Below are 27163 nucleotides of genomic sequence, written 5' to 3' on the forward strand. Positions count from 1 at the left end.
TTCAAAAATATTTGTAAGTTTGTTGAAGAAATTACACAATCAACTTTGTACAGAATAAACTGAGAATAACAAAAGCAGATTTTGAAACAGAGATTACAGTTTAAAAACGTACAGCTTTCTTACAAACACTGAGAGAGTACGTTTAAAATATAAACACAAAATCAGTTATGCAAAGTACTGTCGAGGTTTTTATAACTGAACACAAATAAAAAAATGAAAAGCGTACACATCAATAACTGACGTTAACTATCCTGGGTTTCAATCACGTGATATCTTATTATCTCCTCCAACATTTGATCTTCTATTGGTTAATACGATGTAGTTTTAAACATTTTGAAAACAAACAAATTAAAATAATAATAAAGTTTGAATACAACCAAGTTTTCTTTCATTTCTTTTTTATTATTATTATTCGTCCACTTTTTATTAATGATAAAGTTCTTCAGATGGCGCTTGTGTACTCGATGCACGACTTCTTCGATTAACTGTGACATAACACATTTAGCACACTGGACAACAAGAATCGGGTTTAATCACAGGATTCTTGCACGTGGGCGGTGGACAAGACTGGGTTCGACAATATACTTGACCAGACTAAACAAGAGAAACGTTATTAAGCGACTTCATATAAGGTGTTTCTACACAGAAAACGATTTCGTATGTATGGAAACTGATAACATATCATTTTGACGTCGACACACATCAATCTATAGACTCTGTAACACATCAAATCTACACTTTATTTGGATAAGTTTATCTGATATACAGGGAACTATCCAACTAAACTAACATATAGAATATTATTTTGTAATTTCTGAATTTAAAAATAAAAAGACATATTTATTGGTAATATCAAGATAATTTCCTCTAAAACTGTCTAGATATAAATACAACCACCTAACAACATGCAGGCACTTACTTGGCAAACACAGGTAGAGCACGTGTCTTCCTTCCAATGTTCCTTATTGTGACGTCTCCGGCCCACAGCATCGATACACTGACGCTTATATTTCTTGGATGGCTTAACCTGCAGATTTGAAACCTACCGAAGACATTATTTGTTATTTAAATAATACATCATGTTACTAAAAAATGAAAAACACGACATGACTACAATATAAAGATGAGTAAAATATAACTTCACAAATGGACAACATGGTGTCAAACAAATGTTAACTACACAATCAAATGGACGACATGGTGTCAAACAAATGTTAACTACACAATCAAATGGGCGACATGGTGTCAAACAAATGTTAACTACACAATCAAATGGGCGACATGGTGTCAAACAAATGTTAACTACACAATCAAATGGGCGACATGGTGTCAAACAAATGTTGACTACACAATCAAATGGACGACATAGTGTCAAACAAATGTTAACTACACAATCAAATGGACGACATGGTGTCAAACAAATGTTAACTACACAATCAAATGGACGACATGGTGTCAAACAAATGTTAACTACACAATCAAATGGACGACATGGTGTCAAACAAATGTTAACTACACAATCAAATGGACGACATGGTGTCAAACAAATGTTAACTACACAATCAAATGGGCAACATGGTGTCAAACAAATGTTAACTACACAATCAAATGGACGACATGGTGTCAAACAAATGATAACTACACAATCAAATGGGCGACATGGTGTCAAACAAATGTTAACTACACAGTCAAATGGACGACATGGTGTCAAACAAATGTTAACTACACAATCAAATGGACGACATGGTGTCAAACAAATGTTAACTACACAATCAAATGGACGACATGGTGTCAAACAAATGTTAACTACACAATCAAATGGACGACATGGTGTCAAACAAATGTTAACTACACAATCAAATGGACGACATGGTGTCAAACAAATGTTAACTACACAATCAAATGGACGACATGGTGTCAAACAAATGTTAACTACACAATCAAAACCAACATATGAGATGTCGCTTTGAAAATCCAATTATTAACTGTATTATTCGTCTGAGCAACGATGTATGTCAGTGTATCTGGACACTTGTAACGTTCGTTACCAATGGTGTATGACACTAAACACTGACACTACCTACAAACTAACTAAAGTTTCTTACTTTACGATATAATTTATGCACAGTGGTGTATGACACTAAATACAGACACTACCTATAAACTAACTAAAGTTTCTTACTTTACGATATAATTTATGCACAGTGGTGTATAGCACTAAATACTGACACGACCTACGAACTAACTAAAGTTTCTTACTTTACGATATAAGTTATGCACAGTGGTGTATGACACTAAATACAGACACTACCTACAAACTAACTAAAGTTTCTTACTTTACGATATAATTTATGCACAGTGGTGTATAGCACTAAATACAGACACGACCTACGAACTAACTAAAGTTTCTTACTTTACGATATAATTTATGCACAGTGGTGTATAGCACTAAATACAGACACGACCAGCAAACTAACTAAAGTTTCTTACTTTACGATATAATTTATGCACAGTGGTGAATGACACTAAATACTGACACTACCTACAAACTAACTAAAGTTTCTTACTTTACGATATAATTTATGCACAGTGGTGAATGACACTAAATACTGACAGTACATACAAACTAACTAAAGTTTCTTACTTTACGATATAATTTATGCACAGTGGTGTATGACACTAAATACAGACACTACCTACAAACTAACTAAAGTTTCTTACTTTACGATATACAAACTAAATAAAGTTTCTTACTTTACGATATACAAACTAACTAAAGTTTCTTACTTTACGATATAATTTATGCACAGTGGTGTATAGCACTAAATACAGACACTACCTACAAACTAACTAAAGTTTCTTACTTTACGATATAATTTATGCACAGTGGTGTATGACACTAAATACAGACACTACCTACAAACTAACTAAAGTTTCTTACTTTACGATATAATTTATGCACAGTGGTGTATGACACTAAATACAGACACTACCTACAAACTAACTAAAGTTTCTTACTTTACGATATAATTTATGCACAGTGGTGTATAGCACTAAATACAGACACTACCTACAAACTAACTAAAGTTTCTTACTTTACGATATAATTTATGCACAGTGGTGTATGACACTAAATACTGACACTACCTTCAAACTAACTAAAGTTTCTTACTTTACGATATAATTTATGCACAGTGGTGTATGGCACTAAATACTGACAGTACATACAAACTAAATAAAGTTTCTTACTTTACGATATACAAACTAACTAAAGTTTCTTACTTTACGATATAATTTATGCACAGTGGTGTATAGCACTAAATACAGACACGACCTGCAAACTAACTAAAGTTTCTTACTTTACGATATAATTTATGCACAGTGGTGAATGACACTAAATACTGACACTACCTTCAAACTAACTAAAGTTTCTTACTTTACGATATAATTTATGCACAGTGGTGTATGACACTAAATACAGACACGACCTACGAACTAACTAAAGTTTCTTACTTTACGATATAATTTATGCACAGTGGTGTATAGCACTAAATACAGACACGACCTACGAACTAACTAAAGTTTCTTACTTTACGATATAATTTATGCACAGTGGTGTATGACACTAAATACAGACACGACCTACGAACTAACTAAAGTTTCTTACTTTACGATATAATTTATGCACAGTGGTGTATGACACTAAATACTGAACTACCTACAAACTAACTAAAGTTTCTTACTTTACGATATACAAACTAACTAAAGTTTCTTACTTTACGATATACAAACTAAATAAAGTTTCTTACTTTACGATATACAAACTAAATAAAGTTTCTTACTTTACGATATACAAACTAACTAAAGTTTCTTACTTTACGATATACAAACTAAATAAAGTTTCTTACTTTACGATATACAAACTAAATAAAGTTTCTTACTTTACGATATACAAACTAACTAAAGTTTCTTACTTTACGATATAATTTATGCACAGTGGTGTATGGTACTAAATACTGACACTACCTTCAAACTAACTAAAGTTTCTTACTTTACGATATAATTAATGCACAGTGGTGTATGGCACTAAATACTGACAGTACATACAAACTAACTAAAGTTTCTTACTTTACGATATACAAACTAACTAAAGTTTCTTACTTTACGATATAATTTATGCACAGTGGTGTATGGTACTAAATACTGACACTACCTACAAACTAACTAAAGTTTCTTACTTTACGATATACAAACTAACTAAAGTTTCTTACTTTACGATATAATTTATGCACAGTGGCACTAAATACTGACAGTACATACAAACTAAATAAAGTTTCTTAGTTTACGATATAATTTATGCACAGTGGTGTATGGCACTAAATACTGACAGTACATACAAACTAACTAAAGTTTCTTACTTTACGATATAATTTATGCACAGTGGTGTATGGCACTAAATACTGACACTACCTACAAACTAACTAAAGTTTCTTACTTTACGATATAATTTATGCACAGTGGTGTATGACACTAAATACAGACACGACCTACGAACTAACTAAAGTTTCTTACTTTACGATATAATTTATGCACAGTGGTGTATGGCACTAAATACTGACAGTACATACAAACTAACTAAAGTTTCTTACTTTACGATATAATTTATGCACAGTACGTTCAAGGGATTGGATAAGTTCTTCTAGTCCTTCGATTCTTTCCTCAGTGACGTCAAAATCGGTTTCTTTTGGATAATGTTCTTTAAATCAATGCTGGGATCTTGATCAGTCATGTTTGCTGTCGTCACTGGCATGACGTCATTATCCAACTTGTTCATTCTAAAACTGGGTTGTTTTTCGTCTGGATAACTATATTCCAAAGATCGTCTAGTACGGCGACTCAGAGTTGTTACAGAATTGAAGTTTCCGCTGTCCTCGCAACCTGAGAAGCAGGTAAAAACAAAAAACACTTACATCACCATACAAGCAGTGCGACATCTGTGAGTAGACTTTCAAATTAAAGAAAATAGAAATAAAATCAAACAGTTGTACCAAGTCAAACAAAATCAACAATATTAAGTTGGGGTATAAAATACATCTGTTGCATTAAGAAACAGAATAGCTAAGCTACCATACTAGCGTCAAATGTATGGTATTATGTTAAATTAAATCACTGTTATTATGCAACTTAAGCAAGCTAAGCCTAATTATTCGATCTAATGAAACACCAATGACGTACCAAAATCTAGTGAGTTCTCTGTTTTTTGTTGTTGTTCAGTAATTAGCCAGAATGAATATATCTAATGCTTTTTTTATGAACATGTATTGTAAAGAAGAAATATATAAGTGAATAAAAAATGGTTTTGGCTGTTACCATGACAACAGTCTGACCACATCCTCAGGTCAATCTTTGGTATTTCTGAGCATTCTACAAACTGAGGGGTTTGTAGACCTGGGACGATAAAAACGTCCCTCGTTACGTGGGTGATGTTGTCGCTGTCGTCACAGATAACACGCGCTAATGATGTTTGTTTCACCTCGACCAATTGTTCTGGACTGAAGACTCCAGGATTAGCATACCAGTATCTGCAAGGAACATAAATAATTACACGTAAAACACTGTAGAAACTTCCGACAGATAGCGTGTCTGTATCTAAGCCAAAGAATACGTATGAGGTTATAATCCTGTCACATAAACATTAAAACTCAAATACTTCACCTGTCTCCATCACGTAATCTTTTAAATTGGTCAACCAGGATACACATAAAAGTAGGTCCGATTCTAGCGCCTTCTACCGTTTCTTCACTGAGACCTCCCACCCAAAGATCTACGTTTCCTGGAAAACAGATGTAAAAAATAAAACTTAATGAATATAGAAACAGAAAATGGCTCCAAAGAGATAAGAAAGACTAAATACATAACAATGTGTTGTTGTTGTTTTTTTAGAATTTCGCACAAAGCTACTCGAGGGCTATCTGTGCTAGCCGTCCCTAATTTAGCAGTGTAAGACAAGAGGGAAGGCAGCTAGTCATCACCACCAACCGCCAACTCTTGGGCTACTCTGTTACCAACGAATAGTAGGATTGACCGTCACATTATAACGCCCCCACGGCTGAAAGGGCGAGCACGTTTGGCGCGACCGGGATGCGAACCCGCGACCCTCAGATTACGAGTCGTACGCCTTAACACGCTTGGTCATGCTGAGCCCAAATACATAACAAACAAAATAAAAAAAAAATATGTTATTGAAAGTTACAAAGAGTTCTGTATTTGTGTGAAATCTTACTGACCTGGGTGACCATACAGGTTTTGAAGCTTTGTCCTCAATTCTGGATCATTTATTTCGTTTCTCAAGTCATCGAAGTTCTCTGCTTCACTTAGGTTACAGAATTTACGCCATTCATTATAACTTGGAATTGCATGGTCACGCCCTCTTTGAATGTTGATAGCAGCAAGGTCAAGCGCCACCTCGTGAGCTAACTATAGATGAAGAATATAATCTCAAAACTTTAATCATATATTAATAGATCAGTACTAAAGAAACAAAGTTTTATTTAGAACCCAGAGTCTTGTCACGAGATTGTGATGTATTTTACCTCGATTTATTTTACTTCTTAAAATATCCAATAAAATATAATTTTATTCGAGGTTTTGTCACTAGGCAAGAACATATTTTAAAATTAAACTTTTTCGTTTATGTGAATATGTTATCTCAGAAGTTATGCCATACAATCTTATTTAATGATAGGGCACTACACATCACAGTGTTTTAAACCAAAATTTTGTTTATTTTTAACTTGTCACTTACATGTTCTGTAACAATTAGATTTCTATGTCAGGTTATGTTTCGTTTATTCTTACCTCAAAGAGATGTTCTGTCAGCTGAGAATTAAGAAGCTGGTCTGGACGTCTGACCTTTGCTGAGGCATAGAAGAGCCCTCTAAGGAGGGGATCTATTCCTCCTTCTTCTACTAAACGATGAGGTGCAAAGAAAGCTCGATGAAGTTCGATATTTCCCTGAGGAATAGGATGAAAGGTGGAATCTAATCGAAGAAGAACAGGGTTTATAAGGCTATGTCCAAATCGAAATGCAGCAGTAGCAAACACGTTTGAGATGGAAGGATTGACCATCGGGTTGTAACCTCTATAAAGACCTAACATTTCCATGCCCTTTGGGCCCAGGATGTTTGGAAGCCAATGCATGTAAGTAATGTGTTGCATCATGGCACCTACCAGCTTCCTAGCTTCGTGGTATAGCATGTCTCCATCCCAGTGGGGGTTTAGTTTATGAAGCTCCCCTGAGAAAAAAGAAAACGAATCACATCACACCACAGATTAGCGTGTTTGTATGTTAGCTGATCCTTAAATATGACAACCTCAAAAGGTCAGGTGCATACATATATCACTTTGTGAAGCAATGTAATGAGCACTATGTATCTTTATCTGCCAATGTAGCCAGTATTTACCATTTACAGTCCACTGTAGCCAGTATCTACCTTTTATAGTCCATTGTAAATAAAATCTACCAGTTATAGTCCACTGTAGCCAGTATCTACCATTTATAGTACACTATAGCCAAAATCTACTGCTTATAGTCCACTGTAGCCAGTCTACCATTTATAGTACACTGTAGTTGATATCCACAATTCACTGTAGTCAATATCTACCATTTCCTCATGTCTTTTTCCTCAAATGATCAAGCTATTTTGGATATGGTATGTTAGATAACACTAACCTGCTATTGGATATGATATGCTAGATAACTAACCTGCTATTAGATATGGTATGTTAGATAACCCTTACCTGCTATTGGATATGGTATCTTAGATAACCCTAACCTGGTATTGGATATGGTATGCTAAAGAACTAACCTGCTATTAGATATGGTATGTTAGATAGCCCTTGCCTGCTATTGGATATGGTATCTTAGATAACATTAACCTGGTAGTGGATATGGTATGCTAAAGAACTAACCTGCTATTGGATATGGTATGTTAGATAACCCTAACCTGTTACTGGATATGGTATGTTAGATAACTTACCTGTCATTGGATATGTTATGTTAGATAACTTACCTGTTATTAGATATGGTACGTTAGATAACTTACCTGTTATTGGATATGGTATGTTAGATAACCCTAACCTGCCATTGGATATAGTATGTTAGATAACCCTAACCTGCTATTGGATATGATATGCTAGATAACTAACCTGCTATTGGATATGGTATGTTAGATAACCCTAACCTGTTATTGGATATGGTATGTTAGATAACCCTTACCTGCTATTGGATATGGAATGTTAAGTAACTTACCTGCTATTGGATATGGTATGTTAGATAACTTACCTGCTATTGGATATGGTATGTTAGATAACCCTTACCTGCTATTGGATATGGTATGTTAGATAACTTACCTGTTATTGGATATGGCATGTTAGATAACCCTAACCTGTTATTAGATATGGTATGTTAGATAACCCTAACCTGTTATTAGATATGGTATGTTAGATAACTAACCTGGTATTGGATATGGTATATTAGATAACCCTAACCTGCTATTGGATATGGTATGCTAAATAACTAACCTGCTATTGGATATGGTATGTTAGATAACTTACCTGTTATTGGATATGGTATGTTAGATAACTTACCTGTTATTGGATATGGTATGTTAGATAACCCTTACCTGCTATTGGATATGGTATGTTAGATAACTTACCTGCTATTGGATATGGTATGTTAGATAACCCTTACCTGCTATTGGATATGGTATGTTAGATAACTTACCTGTTATTGGATATGGTATGTTAGATAACCCTAACCTGCTATTGGATGTGGTATGTTAGATAACTTACCTGCTATTGGATATGGTATGTTAGATAACCCTTACCTGCTATTGGATATGGTATGTTAGATAACTTACCTGCTATTGGATATGGTATGTTAGATAACCCTTACCTGCTATTGGATGTGGTATGTTAGATAACCCTAACCTGTTATTAGATATGGTATGTTAGATAACCAACCTGCTATTGGATATGGTATATTAGATAACCCTAACCTGCTATTGGATATGGTATGCTAAATAACTAACCTGCTATTGGATATGGTATGTTAGATAACTTACCTGTTATTGGATATGGTATGTTAGATAACTTACCTGTTATTGGATATGGTATGTTAGATAACCCTTACCTGCTATTGGATATGGAATGTTAAGTAACTTACCTGCTATTGGATATGGTATGTTAGATAACTTACCTGCTATTGGATATGGTATGTTAGATAACCCTTACCTGCTATTGGATATGGTATGTTAGATAACTTACCTGTTATTGGATATGGTATGTTAGATAACCCTAACCTGCTATTGGATGTGGTATGTTAGATAACTTACCTGCTATTGGATATGGTATGTTAGATAACCCTTACCTGCTATTGGATATGGTATGTTAGATAACTTACCTGCTATTGGATATGGTATGCTAAATAACTAACCTGCTATTGGATATGGTATGTTAGATAACTTACCTGCTATTGGATATGGTATGCTAAATAACTAACCTGCTATTGGATATGGTATGTTAGATAACCCTTACCTGTTCTTGGATATGGTATGTTAGATAACTCTTACCTGCTATGCGATTATGTTCTCTCATCCACAACGTATGCATCGATAAGAGTCCAAGCTGTTCATTAGCTCTAACATCACCAGCTAAAAAACAACCAATGTTACTAGCAGTTGGGTCACGCTGGCAGTCTATTGGTTGTCCATCGTTAAATGGCAGCAGTGGTTTTCCAGACTGCATCAAGGGACCATGTCGCAGTAGACCAAGATTGTCTGTGGTATTCCTTAAGTGTTGAGAAAGCCTCTCTGAACTCCCATAGACATTTGAAGCATCGATGAAAGATGTTAGTTGATTGGCCTGTTCTCGAGGCATAACTTCATTAAGAAACACAGAAGTTACACCTGAGCCACAGATGGCGCTGGATCGACAAACTCCATACAGTTGTGTCCTCTGATCCGTTTGTCGGATGGTGGAATTTCTACAGGAAAACATGGTGGTGAGTAATCACATGTTCGGCTGCAGTCGGTACCATCCACAAAGCTCTCGTGACTGATAGCAGGTAAGGAAAAATCAATATCGTGGTCAAAAAACTGACCCCATTGCATCAGCATGTGAGAAACTTCAGTATCGGGTGACACGACATCAGTGGAAATAATCTGAGTGGACACCAGTCGAGAGCTAGGCTTTGGGAAACCATAATACTGTTGAGACCGGTCCATCCTGAAAAACATAACCTATCTTTAGAGATGACCAATGTGAACATCATTCTGTAACCTGCTTTTGGGACACCATGATGCTGTTGGGATGGTATTAATCCTGAACACAAGCAGAACCTATCAGTAAAAATGATCAGCATGGACATTAGTGTTGAATTGTACTTCTGGTTACAATGGCCCCTGTAGCATGACCTTCAATTGAAAGAAAATAAAAATATTCGTTTGTTTTTCACATAACTCTGTCTAGATTCCTAAAACTTTTAAAATTAATCATTGTTAAAGTTTACTTGCAACTTAAAGTTTGTTGAGAAAGACAAGAAAATGGAAATATATCAGATCAAAGGATGGTGATTTTATTTGAATGATAAGAAAATGAAACTCTATCAGAACGATAAAAAGATGAAACTATATCAGAATGATAAGAAGATGAGACAATATCAGAACGATAAAAAAATGAAACTATATCAGAACTATAAAAAAGATGAAACTATATCAGAATGAAAAGAAGATGAAACTATATCAGAATGATAAGAAGATGAAACTATACCAGAATGATAAGAAAATGAAACTATATCAGAACTATAAAAAAGATAAAACTATATCAGAACGATAAAGAGATGAAACTATATCAGAACGATAAAGAGATGAAACTATATCAGAAGGATGCAATGAAACTATATCAGAATGATAAGAAGATGAGACAATATCAGAACGATAAAAAAGATGAACCTATATCAGAACGATAAAAAAGATGAAACCATATCAGAATGATAAAAAAGATGAAGCTATATCAGAACGATAAAAAAGATGAAACCATATCAGAATGATAAAAAAGATGAAGCTATATCAAAACGATAAAAAGATGAAACTATACCAGAACTATAAAAAAGATGAAGCTATATCAGAACGATAAAAAGATGAAACTATACCAGAACTATAAAAAAGATGAAACTACACCAGAATGATAAGAAAATGAAACTATATCAGAACTATAAAAAAGATAAAAATATATCAGAACGATAAAGAGATGAAACTATATCAGAAGGATGCAATGAAACTATATCAGAATGATAAGAAGATGAGACAATATCAGAACGATAAAAAAGATGAACCTATATCAGAACGATAAAAAAGATGAAACCATATCAGAATGATAAAAAAGATGAAGCTATATCAGAACGATAAAAAAGATGAAACCATATCAGAATGATAAAAAAGATGAAGCTATATCAGAACGATAAAAAGATGAGACTATATCAGAACGATAAAAAAGATGAAGCTATATCAGAACGATAAAAAAGATGAAACCATATCAGAACGATAAAAAAGATGAAACTATATCAGAACAATAAAGAGATGAAACTATACCAGAATGATAAAAAAGATGAAACTCTATCAGAACGATAAAAAGATGAAACTATACCAGAACTATAAAAAAGATGAAACTATACCAGAACTATAAAAAAGATGAAACTATATCAGATTGATAAGATGAAACTATACCAGAATGATAAGAAAATGAAACTATATCAGAACTATAAAAAAGATAAAAATATATCAGAACAATAAGAAGATGGAACTACATCAGAAGAATAGGAAGATGAAGCTACATCAGAACAGTAAAAAGACGAAACTATATCAGAATGATAAGAAGATGAAACTATATCAGAACTATAAAAAGATAAAACTATATCAGAACAATAAGAAGATGGAACTATATCAGAACAATAAGAAGATGGAACTATAACAGATCAAAAGATGGTGTTTTTATTTTAGCACAAAGGTATATCATATTTTCTTCATTGAAATTCACAGTCTGTTATTTCGATGAAGAAAATATATTAAAAAGGTAAACAAATTTATGTTACTGTTCTTGTCTTACTTCCCTGTTGTCACTTTCTCATTGGTTCTCCATCAAATAATACACTTGCTCTAAATATTTGAACTTTATGAAATAATTAGAAAAATAAAAGCCAATAAACTGACACTCAGCCTCTACTATGATGTACAGGTAAAATGTCTAAAACCACGTTAAACCCACTATTAATAATGTTACTTAACAGGAAGTATTCACTTTAAACATTTTTGGTTTGTTCTTTGAAAATACAAATCTTTTAAAAACATTGTGGTACAAATTTAATTATTTACCGACTGGAGTGTTAAATCCATTTTCATAAACGGCTGGCAGGAGACGTAAGAATGGAGTTAACGAAGCACCCCAAGTAGGGTGACGAAGTTGTTACAACTTCCGCCTACTGTTCGAAACTTCTTGTGGAAGCACATATTCGAGCAAGAAGAAGACGGTCTGTGCACTTGGCACCCAGAAAGATTAGTTAACAGCTCTATCTGGTGAGGGGACAAGATTTCTGAGTAACGAAATTCTGCAAAAAAAATGAAGGTACTGTACTTTCACAGTTTTAGACCAATATTTTTAAATACTGACTCTCACAGAGCTGATAATAAAAAGTGTTCTTGACTTAATGGTTCTAAGGATCCAAGAGCAAAATATAAACATTCCACATTTATCTGATCCAAAGACTTCACAGCAAAAAGTAAGTGTTCTTGATTTAGTCGTTTCAAAGATTTGATAGTGAAAAATAAGTTTTTAGGCTTAACAGTTCTAACAAGTTGATGGCAAAAACTAAGTATTCTAAGTTTAGCTGCAGATAAAATGTCATAATAGAAGGTTGAAGTTTGAAATTTGGCTGTATCAAAGACCTGATGCCAAAAGGTAAGTGTTACAGGGTCAGATGTTCTAATTTTATTAAAACTGAAATGTTCTAAATGGTAATTTACGTACAAAAATAATACAGGTGTTCAATTTCCAGCAGATAGCTTAATGTGGCTTTGCTATAACAAAAACACACACACAATACATTATTTGATTTTTAATACATTCCCTCATATATAGTAACTCTGCACAGTAAATTAGAAGCGACAATAATTATCAGATGTGAAATGAGTCACAGTTCAAACAAGTGCCAAACTAAAATTATTGGTAATGTTTACTAGATCTGTTCTTCATGTCACCCTCATTTGACAGATCTTTAATCGTGGTCACGTGTCAACTAGGAATTATTGTTGAAAGTATTGACATCACAAGAGAAATACTAGGTATTAAATACGAGGTATTATATACTAGGGATTAAATATGAGGTATTAAATACTAGGTATTATATACGAGGCATTAAATACTAGATATTAAACACGAGGTATTAAATACTAGGTATTATATACCAGGTATTAAATACAAGGTATTAAATTAATTGGAAATAAATAAAACAGCAATTTTCTTGACAAGAGACTATTAACATTTAACTATTAACATTTCAACATCTCAAAGTTGTTGCACTGAAAACCAACCATTAATGTTCCAACTCTAGAAGTTAGAATAATAAAAAGCAACCATTAACTTTCACCAGTCTCAGGTACTGAGTATTCGCTATTAGTGAAGGTTAACCAGTTTCAGGTACTGAGTATTCACTATTAGTGAAGTTTAACCAGTCTCAGGTACTGAGGATTCACTATTAGTGAAGTTTAACCAGTCTCAGGTACTGAGGATTCACTATTAGTGAAGGTTAACCAGTATCAGGTACTGAGTATTCACTATTTGTGAAGTTTAACCAGTCTCAGGTACTGAGGATTCATTAATAGTGAAGTTTAACCAGTCTCAGATACTGAGGATCCACTATTAGTGAAGTTTAACCAGTCTCAGGTACTGAGGATTCACTATTAATGAAGTTTAACCAGTCTCAGGTACTGAGGATTCACTATTAATGAAGTTTAACCAGTCTCAGGTACTGAGGATTCACTATTAATGAAGTTTAACCAGTCTCAGGTACTGAGGATTCACTATTAGTGAAGTTTAACCAGTCTCAGGTACTGAGTATTCACTATTAGTGAAGGTTAACCAGTCTCAGGTACTGAGTATTCACTATTAGTGAAGTTTAACCAGTCTCAGATACTGAGTATTCACTATTAGTGAAGTTTAACCAGTCTCAGGTACTGAGGATTCACTATTAGTGAAGTTTAACCAGTCTCAGGTACTGAGGATTCACTATTAGTGAAGTTTAACCAGTCTCAGGTACTGAGTATTCACTATTAGTGAAGGTTAACCAGTCTCAGGTACTGAGTATTCACAATTAGTGAAGTTTAACCAGTATCAGGTACTGAGGATCCACTATTAATGCAGTTTAATCTGTCTCAGGTACTGAGGATTCACTATTAGTGAAGTTTAACCAGTATCAGGTACTGAGTATTCACTATTAATGCAGTTTAATCTGTCTCAGATACTGAGGATTTACTAATCATTAAGTAAAACTAATCTTAAGATTCAAGGATCCACTCTGTATTTACCTGTCAAGTTTAACTTCATACCAGCTTCCACTCGTCCCCTAACATTAAGTAAAGCCTTCTCATAAATCTCGGCAGCTTTGGCAAGATCTCGTGCTTCTGGAGATGGAAAACGGAAAACCTGTAGTAAATGGTTTGGTGTACGGTTTCGGTCCCGACTAAACAGATAATGTAGAGTATGATTTACTGCTTCTTCCACAGTCCTCCTGGCGTCTTCAACAGCGGGAACTACGTATCTGTCCCCAGGATATGTCGAGTAGGGAGCGGCTGAAAAAAGTCATAACACTTTGTCATCTCTCTGAACTCTATGTTTAGATAAAACGACTGAGAAACTTGGTAAGAAATATTAATTCTTCATGTTGTTTGACTGGAACTTCGGGCAGGATGGACATAGTGACGTCATCATTTGGGTAAAAAGACAACGTTTCGGCTCATATAATGAGGTCTTCTCTAAGTCACTTCAGTATAACAGCCGAAACATCATCACCTTGACTTTCAACAGGAGACCATTAAAGTTTCCAAATCTTTTCTTCGTGGTGATAAATCCCAAATTTCCACGAAAGTTCACCAGATAATAAAAAACAAAATGTTGCTATTATCTACAGATTTCAAAATGGCTGAGACTTAGAACAATGGGAAAAAAAGGAATTGCTCATAAGAGATAAACAATAAATATAACTAAACAGTTATTTAAACATGATATTAAACAGTTACCTAATTCGTTAAACTGATACATACACGAAGCACAAGAAATGTTACCAGACAAAAATCTAATTGTAGTAAACTGTTAATCAAAATAACCTTCACAAACCATCTCACCTCTAATCGAGAGACGAATAGACACAGATGCATGCCCAACTTCATTTTCTGCAATACATTCATAAGAACCTGCATCTTCTTGGACTATATTAAACATGTAGAGGTCGCCCCGAGAGCTCAGCCGATAATGGTCGCTGTCGATGTTCAGAGGAATTCTGTTTTTACGCCAAGTGATGCGAGGTTCTGGGTCACCTCGTGCCTGACAGGGTAGTTCAATATTAGATCCTAATGTGGCTTCAGTGTTTTGTGGTGTTCTTGAGAAAACAGGTGGTGCTATGTGAGGAAATAAAATGTTCAAAAGTTAGGAGTATCACCTGGTTACGTCGTTAATAAACAACTGTAGCTCGACCCAGTTTCGATCACTGCTAAAACTTATTTATTCTTGTAATTAAACAAAACAAAACAATGCAAATGAAAAAGTACTAGAAATAGAAACATTATCTGATTTTGTAGTTTAACAAATTCACAGAAGGTGGAAAAATATGTAAGAGGTTCTAAGTTATGATACTGTTTAATTAAATATCCACATCACACTTACATAAACTGTCAAGATCTATGACTATCCTGACAGGAATTCTTACCTTTCTCTCCTACTATCCTAACAGGACATCTCACCTTTCTCTCAAGCTATCCTGATAGGAATTCTTACCTTTCTCTCCTACTATCCTGACAGGACGTCTCACCTTTCTCTCAAGCTATCCTGGCAGGAATTCTTACCTTTCTCTCCTACTATCCTGACAGGAATTTTTACCTTTCTCTCAGACGAACAGATCTGCGTTAGACACTCAGCTGCCTCCACTGTTACTGGCCTTACAACTGTACACCCCTTCATCCTGTTTCTTCACATTGTTAATTCTTACGTTTCTCTCGGAAGAACAGATCTGCGTTAGACACTTGACTGCCTCCACTGTTACAGCCCTTGCAACTGTACACCCCTTCATTCTGTTCCTTCACATTGTTTATTCTTACCTTTCTCTCCTACTATCCTAACAGGACTTCTTACCTTTCTCTCGGACGAACAGATCTGCGTTAGACACTCGACTGCCTCCACTGTTACTGGCCTTACAACTGTACACCCCTTCATCCTGTTCCTTCACATTGTTTATTCTTACCTTTCTCTCCTACTATCCTAACAGGACTTCTTACCTTTCTCTCGGATCTAACAGATCTTGCTTAGACACTGACTGCCTCCACTGTTACTGGCCTTACAACTGTACACCCCTTCATCCTGTTTCTTCACATTGTTAATTCTTACGTTTCTCTCGGATGAACAGATCTGCGTTAGACACTCGACTGCCTCCACTGTTACAGCCCTTACAACTGTACACCCCTTCATCCTGTTCCTTCACATTGTTTATTCTTACCTTTATCTCCTACTATCCTAACAGGACTTCTTACCTTTCTCTCGGACGAACAGATCTGCGTTAGACACTCGACTGCCTCCACTGTTACTGGCCTTACAACTGTACACCCCTTCATCCTGTTTCTTCACATTGTTAATTCTCACCAGCTTTTTATCATTGAGGATTTCAACCCTCCCTGAATGAACTGTCAGAGGACTTCCTGTTAAAAAACCAAAACTGATATTAAGCTAGCACAGAAGATTCTTTCTGGACATTTCATCATATCAATGTCGACTTAAACTCATGTCATATATTGTTATATAAAAACACTCAATTTGTTTATCAATTTTCTGCATCTCATAAAGTAAGAACTAATATTTTTATTTTGAAAAATCCAATATGAAAATCATCATCTTTATCCTATACAATAAAAAACCTACCATCTTTATCATATACAATAAAAAACCTACCATCTTTATCCTATACAATAAAAAACCTACCATCTTTATCCTATACAATAAAAACCTACCATCTTTATCCTATACAATAAAACCTACCATCTTTATCCTATACAATAAAACCTACCATCTTTATCCTATACAATAAAACCTACCATCTTTATCCTGTACAATAAAACCTACCATCTTTATCCTGTACAATAAAACCTACCATCTTTATCCTATACAATAAAACCTACCATCTTTATCCTATACAATAAAACCTACCATCTTTATCCTATACAATAAAACCTACCATCTTTATCCTATACAATAAAACCAACATCTTTATCCTATACAATAAAACCTACCATCTTTATCCTATACAATAAAAAACCTACCATTTTTATCCTATACAATAAAAAACCTACCATCTTTATCCTATACAATAAAAACCTACCATCTTTATCCTATACAATAAAAAACCTACCATCTTTATCCTATACAATAAAAAAACTACCATCTTTATCCTATACAATAAAAAACCTACCATCTTTATCCCAGGTTATTTGTGGTAGAGGGAAACCATCTACTTCACATTTCATTTCAATAGTTTGACCTTCTGTTACCATTTGATTCCTAGGTTTCTCCAGAAAAATAGGTGGCGCTATTAGAAAAATGAAACAGCATTATGTAATATTCTTAACATAGATGTTAAACCACAGTTTATAGTGTATGAGAATATGGGAACTTTCAGGTCCTAGAACATTGTGAAGTCTTGTGTTAAATGTTTTAACCAAAATAACACATTAAACATGTTTTATGTTAAATAGTTTATTCGCATGATATGTTAGACAACTCCTATGTTAAACGAGTCTCACCCTGGACAGTTAACTCTGCTTCTGCTGACACCCTTCCCAAGTAATTGGATGCCACACATTGATAGGTGCCAACATCAGGTTTCTGAACATTGCTGATGGTGAGTGTTCCATGAGTTGAAACGTGATACCTAGCAGAATTGGTTAGTGGTGAATTATTATATAACCAGGTGATGTCCGCTTGGGATGACCAGTGGCTTGGCAAGACAGAACTACTTCAGAACCCACAGGGACATCTTGATCCACGGGATGTTGAATAATCTGAGCTGGAACTGAAAAGTCATTGTGTTTTATAGTTGAACTATGACATTGTAATACAGGGGTCCAGGGGAGGGCAAATATATCATTTCTCACTATGTTCTTGACAACGACTTTTCACTTAGTCTACTCCTAAACAGTTGGATAACTTAAAAAGACTAAGTTTCGGTAAATCATTTTTGTGTGTGTACAGTAGTCACTATCTGAACCTTAGTGTTATTGGCTCTATGTAATACAATCAGTGGTGAGTAAAATAGTTTTTTATTTAAAACTGCCCCATCTCTCTACGTGTTTATATAAGAAACAAAACATTGATACACAAAACAACAACATACGTCATTTAATAAAGTGTGTTAGGCAGTTTCTACTAGACTGAGAGAGAAGACAGCTGTTCATAAGAAATACAAGTAGTACAACAATAAACAGATTTTCACCTAAACACATAAAACATTTAACCCTATAGAGGGTTCTAATGATGTTTTACACATGAAAATTGATTATATATAAATACATTAATGTCCAGATCACACTTCAATATATACCAAAAAAACTGAAACTACATGAAAGAATACAAAACGTCCAACAGTATTTAGGGTATGATTCAAATATCTGGATCCATACTAATACGTTTATAACCAATGTAACATACTAAAAAATATTTGACCCAAGCATTGTCTAATACCTGACAACAACTATTTTTGTAGTAACGTATCTGAACAGTTCTGCATCTAATACCTAACAATACCTATCTACTTCTGTTTCCATAGTAACACATCTGAACAGTTCTGCATCTAATACCTAACAATACTTATCCACCTCTGTTTTCATAGTAACATATATGAACAGTTCTGCATCTAATACCTAACAATACTTATCTATGTCTGTTTTCATAGTAATGTATATTCGTAGTTATGCATCTAATGCCTAACAATACTTATCTATCGCTGTTTCCATAGTAACATATCTGAACAGTTCTGCATCTAATACCTAACAATACTTATCTACCTGTTTCCATAGTAACAAATCTTAGCAATTTTGGACCTAGTACCTAAGAACACCTATCTACCTCTGTCTCCATAGTAACGTATCTGAGCACTTCTGGATTTTGCTTCTCCGGCAGCATTTTTTGCCATACATTCGTAGACTCCCTGGTCACTGTCTCTAGCATCCGTAATCATCAGGGTACCATCATTAAGGATACTGAGTCTGGTATCTTCTTCTGGAATGATCTCATTTCTAAACAAAATTCATTAATTGACTATTGTAAACATTTAATAAATAATAAGATTTCAGTATTCAGGATAATACTTGAAACATTTAATAAATAATAAGATTCCAGTATTCAGGATAATACTTGAAACATTTAACAAATAATAAGATTCCAGTATTCAGGATAATACTTGAAACATTTAACAAATAATAAGATTCCAGTATTCAGAATAATACTTGAAACATTTAATAAATTATAAGATTTCAGTATTCAGGATAATACTTGAAACATTTAATAAATAATAAGATTCCAGTATTCAGGATAATACTTGAAACATTTAATAAATTATAAGATTTCAGTATTCAGAATAATACTTCAAACATTTAATAAATAATAAGATTCCAGTATTCAGGATAATACTTGAAACATTCAATAAATAATAAGATTCCAGTATTCAGGATAATACTTGAAACATTTAACAAATAATAAAATTCCAGTATTCAGAATAATACTTAAAACATTTAATAAATAATAAGATTTCAGTATTCAGAATAATACTTGAAACATTTAATAAATAATAAGATTCCAGTATTCAGGATAATACTTAAAACATTTAATAAATAATAAGATTTCAGTATTCAGAATAATACTTGAAACATTTAATAAATAATAAAATTTCAGTATTCTGGATAATACTTAAAACATTTAATAAATAATAATATTTCAGTATTCAGGATAATACTTAAAACATTTAATAAATAATAAGATTTCAGTATTCAGGATAATACTTGAAACATTTAATGAATAATAAGATTTCAGTATTCAGAATAATACTTGAAACATTTAAAAAATAATAAGATCACAAGTATTTGGGATAATACTTGAAATATTTAATAGATAATAAGATTCCAGTATTCTGAATAATACTTGAAACATTTAATAAATAATAAGATTCCAGTATTCAGGATAATACTTGAAACATTTAATGAATAATAAGATTTCAGTATTCAGGATAATACTTGAAACATTTAATAGATAATAAGATCACAAGTATTTGGGATAATACTTGAAACATTTAATAGATAATAAGATTTCAGTATTCAGGATAATACTTGAAACATTTAATAAATTATAAGATTTCAGTATTCAGAATAATACTTGAAACATTTAAAAAATAATAAGATCACAAGTATTTGGGATAATACTTGAAATATTTAATAGATAATAAGATTCCAGTATTCTGAATAATACTTGAAACATTTAATAAATAATAAGATTCCAGTATTCAGGATAATACTTGAAACATTTAATGAATAATAAGATTTCAGTATTCAGGATAATAGTTGAAACATTTAATAAATAATAAGATTTCAGTATTCAGGATAATACTTGAAACATTTAATAGATAATAAGATTCCAGTATTCAGGATAATACTTGAAACATTTAATAAATTATAAGATTTCAGTATTCAAAATAATACTTGAAACATTTAATAAATAATAAGATTTCAGTATTCAGGATAATACTTGAAACATTTAATAGATAATAAGATTCCAGTATTCAGGATAATACTTGAAACATTTAATAAATAATAAGATTTCAGTATTCAGGATAATACTTGAAACATTTAATAGATAATAAGATTCCAGTATTCAGGATAATACTTGAAACATTTAATAAATTATAAGATTCCAGTATTCAAAATAATACTTGAAACATTTAATAAATAATAAAATTTCAGTATTCAGGATAATACTTGAAACATTTAATAGATAATAAGATTCCAGTATTCAGGATAATACTTGAAACATTTAATAAATAATAAGATTTCAGTATTCAGGATAATACTTGAAACATTTAATAGATAATAAGATTCCAGTATTCAGGATAATACTTGAAACATTTAATAAATTATAAGATTCCAGTATTCAAAATAATACTTGAAACATTTAATAAATAATAAGATTTCAGTATTCAGAATAATACTTAAAACATTTAATAGATAATAAGATTCCAGTATTCAGGATAATACTTGAAACATTTAATAAATAATAAGATTTCAGTATTCAGGATAATACTTGAAACATTTAATAGATAATAAGATTCCAGTATTCAGGATAATACTTGAAACATTTAATAAATTATAAGATTTCAGTATTCAAAATAATACTTGAAACATTTAATAAATAATAAGATTTCAGTATTCAGGATAATATTTGAAACATTTAATAAATAATAAGATATGTTTTATAAGTCATCAATCAAAAATGTTTTCTTGCCACTAATAAATCTTTGTAACCACAGTAATAAATTATTATCAGTTTAATTATTTTAGTGAACAGATTTGGTTTGTCTTGATAATTACACATCTTGGTTAGCATATTAACGACTATTTTCATAACTACTGCATTTGTATATGATGTCATGGTAACTTACTCATTGTGAAGCCATACTATTTCCGGTTCCGGGTCACCCTCAGCCTTACAAGAGAAGTAAACTGTCCCTCCAAATGAAACATCCACATCCGTTGGTTCTTCCGTAAACTGAGGTTCCTCTGATCAACATTCCACACACGTTTCAGTATTAAAAAGTGAAGAACTGTTTCACAGACATCTTTAGAACATTTTAATCCATGAGCTATTTAGCATATTGTTTTCACTTATAGTTATAACACTGATTCACTAATCAAATACTAGTGATGTTAGTTACCTCTTTGTCTGTAATCTCAATAATATTTCATGAATCTCTGTCATCTTAAGGGATTTAGGTGCATTCTTAAGTCATAGACTAATGACAAGTAATCCTCATACTAAAAATATAAAATAATAGAAATACACACTGGACTTTTATAAATCATAAAGTATATAGTTTAATAAAAACAATTATTGTATGAATGTTATGTTCATTTATTGTTCATTTGTTGAGTATATTAAATACAACATGAATCATGCAAGCTACTTGTTTCCATGGTGAAAATATAATAACTTAGACAAAAATAAAATAAAATTATAGGTTCTGGTCACCTACTGCAATGGAAATCTTGTAAAGAGAGTGCAGTCAGCGATTTTCCCTGGAGAGAGACTGGGTGTTCGCACGTTGCTGCAGCCTGTGTAGTTGTTTGTTTTTCTTTCAACATTTCTGACAGCCAGAGCAAGTGGCAATCACAGATGAGTGTGTTAGAGTCCAGCCGTCTATAAAAACAGAGCAAGTCACTACAGGTTCTACAATACAGATCTAGTAACTACAGGTTCTACTATACAGATCTAGTCACTACAGGTTCTACTATACAGATCTAGTCACTACAGGTTCTACAATACAGATCTAATCACTACAGGTTCTACAATACAGATCTAGTCATTACAGATTCTACAATACAGAGTTAGTCACTACAGGATCTACTATACAGATCTAGTCACTACAGGTTCTACTATACAGATCTAGTCACTACAGGTTCTACAATACAGATCTAATCACTACAGGTTCTACAATACAGATCTAGTCACTACAGGTTCTACTATACAGATCTAGTCATTACAGATTCTACAATACAGAGTTAGTCACTACAGGATCTACAATACAGATCTAGTCACTACAGGTTCTACAATACAGATCTAATCACTACAGGTTCTACAATACAGATCTAGTCACTACAGGTTCTACAATACAGATCTAGTAACTACAGGTTCTACTATACAGAGTTAGTCACTACAGGTTCTACAATACAGATCTAATCACTACAGGTTCTACAATACAGATCTAGTCACTACAGGTTCTATTATACAGATCTAGTCATTACAGATTCTACAATACAGAGTTAGTCACTACAGGCTCTACAATACAGATCTAGTCACTACAGGTTCTACAATACAGATCTAATCACTACAGGTTCTACAATACAGATCTAGTCACTACAGGTTCTACTATACAGATCTAGTCACTACAGGTTCTACAATACAGATATAATCACTACAGGTTCTACAATACAGATCTAGTCACTACAGGTTCTACTATACAGATCTAGTCATTACAGATTCTACAATACAGAGTTAGTCACTACAGGCTCTACAATACAGATCTAGTCACTACAGGTTCTACAATACAGATCTAATCACTACAGGTTCTACAATACAGATCTAGTCACTACAGGTTCTACAATACAGATCTAGTCGCTACAGGTTCTACTATACAGATCTAGTCACTACAGGTTCTACTATACAGATCTAGTCACTACAGGTTCTACTATACAGATCTAGTCACTACAGGTTCTACAAAACAGATCTAATCACTACAGGTTCTACAATACAGATCTAGTCACTACAGGTTCTACAATACAGATCTAGTAACTACAGGTTCTACTATACAGATCTAGTCATTACAGATTCTACAATACAGAGTTAGTCACTACAGGATCTACAATACAGATCTAATCACTACAGGTTCTACAATACAGATCTAGTCACTACAGGTTCTACTATACAGATCTAGTCATTACAGATTCTACAATACAGAGTTAGTCACTACAGGATCTACAATACAGATCTAATCACTACAGGTTCTACAATACAGATCTAGTCACTACAGGTTTTACTATACAGATCTAGTCACTACAGGTTCTACAATACAGATCTAATCACTACAGGTTCTACAATACAGATCTAGTCACTACAGGTTCTACAATACAGATCTAGTAACTACAGGTTCTACTATACAGAGTTAGTCACTACAGGTTCTACAATACAGATCTAATCACTACAGGTTCTACAATACAGATCTAGTCACTACAGGTTCTATTATACAGATCTAGTCATTACAGATTCTACAATACAGAGTTAGTCACTACAGGCTCTACAATACAGATCTAGTCACTACAGGTTCTACAATACAGATCTAATCACTACAGGTTCTACAATACAGATATAGTCACTACAGGTTCTACTATACAGATCTAGTCACTACAGGTTCTACAATACAGATATAATCACTACAGGTTCTACAATACAGATCTAGTCACTACAGGTTCTACTATACAGATCTAGTCATTACAGATTCTACAATACAGAGTTAGTCACTACAGGCTCTACAATACAGATCTAGTCACTACAGGTTCTACAATACAGATCTAATCACTACAGCTTCTACAATACAGATCTAGTCACTACAGGTTCTACAATACATATCTAGTCACTACAGGTTCTACAATACAGATCTAATCACTACAGGTTCTACTATACAGATCTAATCATTACAGGTTCTACAATACATATCTAGTCACTACAGGTTCTACTATACAGAGTTAGTCACTACAGGTTCTACTATACAGAGTTAGTCACTACAGGTTCTACTATACAGATCTAGTCACTACAGGTTCTACAATACAGATCTAGTCACTACAGGTTCTACTATACAGAGTTAGTCACTATAGGTTCTACTATATAGATCTAGTCACTACAGGTTCTACAATACAGATCTAGTCACTACAGGTTCTACAATACAGATCTAGTCACTACAGGTTCTACTATACAGAGTTAGTCACTACAGGTTCTACTATACAGATCTAGTCACTACAGGTTCTACAATACAGATCTAGTCATTAAAGGTTCTACTATACATGCTACACAATGTCTCAACATTTTTACTCCATTTCAAGTCACATGCTAGAACACAAAGGAAATAACATTGGTTAAGTTAGAAGTCACTTTAAATCCTTGATGATACAATTAGCTAATTCAGGAGTCGTATGTTTTAAGCACTAGAAAAATACAATTAGTTCATCCCCAGTTATGTGTTTTATCTCAAAGGTAATAAGATGTGTACAGAATTGGTCCAATTGACCGACACCTTCTTACAGTTTGCTGATTAAAATTCTGAATCTACACAAAACGTGAACAACTCTAGCAGCTCTGAGTGATGACATTTATATGAAGAACAGGAACTGTTTTGTCCATTGTGTGGTTTGCATAGTGGAGGAAATCAAATATTAAAAATATACACACAAATGAGGAAATGACTAGCTGAATAAATAGAGACATGTTAAAACCACAAGCTGAGAAGCCTACAATAACTATTTGTACAAGTCTTTTAAGGTTATGAGAAACATGAGGCTAGAATCATATGACTAGAAATTCAGAGACTGCACCTACAAAAATAAAAGTAGCATTCATGTTTACATATCTTGTGGGTGGATGACTAGCTTTTAAATAAGATTATGGACCAGTTGACTAAAACACAAATTCATGAGGGTTATTCATAACTATAGTAACCACATGTAGCTGGTGTGGAATTTGACTGTAACTTTTCAGTGAAGGATTTACAGGGTGGTCCAAATGTGTGTTGCAAAGAACTTAAGGAATGGTCACTGTATCCAAATATAGATTGTGGAAGTATAACAAGATGGTCCTTGTGTTGAAATATAGAATTTTAAGTCCTGCCAATCCACTAAGTTCACTGCTGTGGTAATTTTCAGACCACCCATTACAGCCGCATACTGTGATCTGCTATGATTCTATCCATAATTCCTGTATTTTAGAACATGCTAATAGCTATGATCTAAGTTAATGTTCTAAAAAGATACATGTCACTTCAAGATAAAGATGGATTTGTTTGGGAAACCCGAAACAAATCTAGGTCTACCACTGTTCTTATGAAGCTCTGACAGTCCCAAAGTTCAAATAACGTTTTTTCTGCATTTAAGATGTAAACCAGTTACTATAACCCACATAACGTTTATTAAGCTGTCTGGGACTGTATGAAATTTACTCTATGGAAGAACTGTGTCTTATAGCAATTCAAGTTGTTTTGGGAAACAGGATATTAAATAAATGTATCATCTCACCTAAATATCATTTAAACAGATATTAAAGCACAATATCACAAATTACATGAGCAGTTTTGTTACTCTCAAACCCTTGAGTAATATATATTAAATTATAATCATGGGTTTTGCCCTTAGGGCTACATTAGGTAAGATACATTAAGTTATTATAGCATCCAAATTAAAACCAGATAACAATGCACACGATTTAACAAGCATATCACCTGGTGGCAACAATACTAAACAACTTCTACCTAACAATTAAGGTATAATTTGAGGTACAGATAAATACATATAATCATAGTTTGAACACCTGAAACTGGTATTCTTGGAAATTACCTTGTTATTAGAAGGACATAAGAGTTGCAGGATGTGTAACCAATACCAACAATGAAATTGAAAAAATAAGTTATTTAACAATTTTTTAAAAAGTCTAGAAACAGTTATGTAAATAAAATTGAACTCAAGGACAAGGTCACTCCAACCTCCTGCTGAGTCAATGTTAAAAATCAGGTTTTGATCACCATGGAAAACCACAAATATCCCATTCTGTAACCTTATGTTTAACAACTGAAAAACAAAATAGCAAATATCTTATTTTGTGCAATAATTAGTCATGGAATCCCAACGTAAGAGGGCATACAAATCAATTGTATCACTTAGAGCATTCATTTCTCCATTAATTTTTAGTTGTGTTTCTGTCAACAAAATTACTTGTTGTTTTTTAGGACAAATGTTGGGAGAAGAATGGGTGAGTTGGACAAATACAC

The 27163-nt window shown here is 33.3% G+C and overlaps 1 pseudogene across 1 annotated transcript in view; it reads right to left on the reverse strand.

Annotated features, from left to right (window-relative positions):
* LOC143241983 (peroxidasin homolog) overlaps positions 1-27163 on the reverse strand; it is a 45811-nt pseudogene continuing 18648 nt past the window's right edge. Inside the window, exons 6-22 of the transcript XR_013022379.1 lie at positions 22610-22773; positions 22019-22136; positions 19438-19607; positions 18117-18385; positions 17786-17902; positions 16854-17018; positions 15456-15728; positions 14640-14903; positions 12416-12664; positions 9633-10287; positions 6859-7295; positions 6288-6477; positions 5716-5833; positions 5371-5582; positions 4650-4938; positions 920-1042; positions 1-594 (exon numbers count right to left, since the gene is read on the reverse strand). The product of XR_013022379.1 is annotated as a peroxidasin homolog (transcript). The remainder of the gene's footprint in view (positions 595-919; positions 1043-4649; positions 4939-5370; positions 5583-5715; positions 5834-6287; positions 6478-6858; positions 7296-9632; positions 10288-12415; positions 12665-14639; positions 14904-15455; positions 15729-16853; positions 17019-17785; positions 17903-18116; positions 18386-19437; positions 19608-22018; positions 22137-22609; positions 22774-27163) is intronic.

This window comes from Tachypleus tridentatus, unplaced genomic scaffold (genome assembly GCF_004210375.1).
Source record: "Tachypleus tridentatus isolate NWPU-2018 unplaced genomic scaffold, ASM421037v1 Hic_cluster_1, whole genome shotgun sequence".
Taxonomy (NCBI): Eukaryota; Metazoa; Arthropoda; class Merostomata; order Xiphosura; family Limulidae; genus Tachypleus; species Tachypleus tridentatus.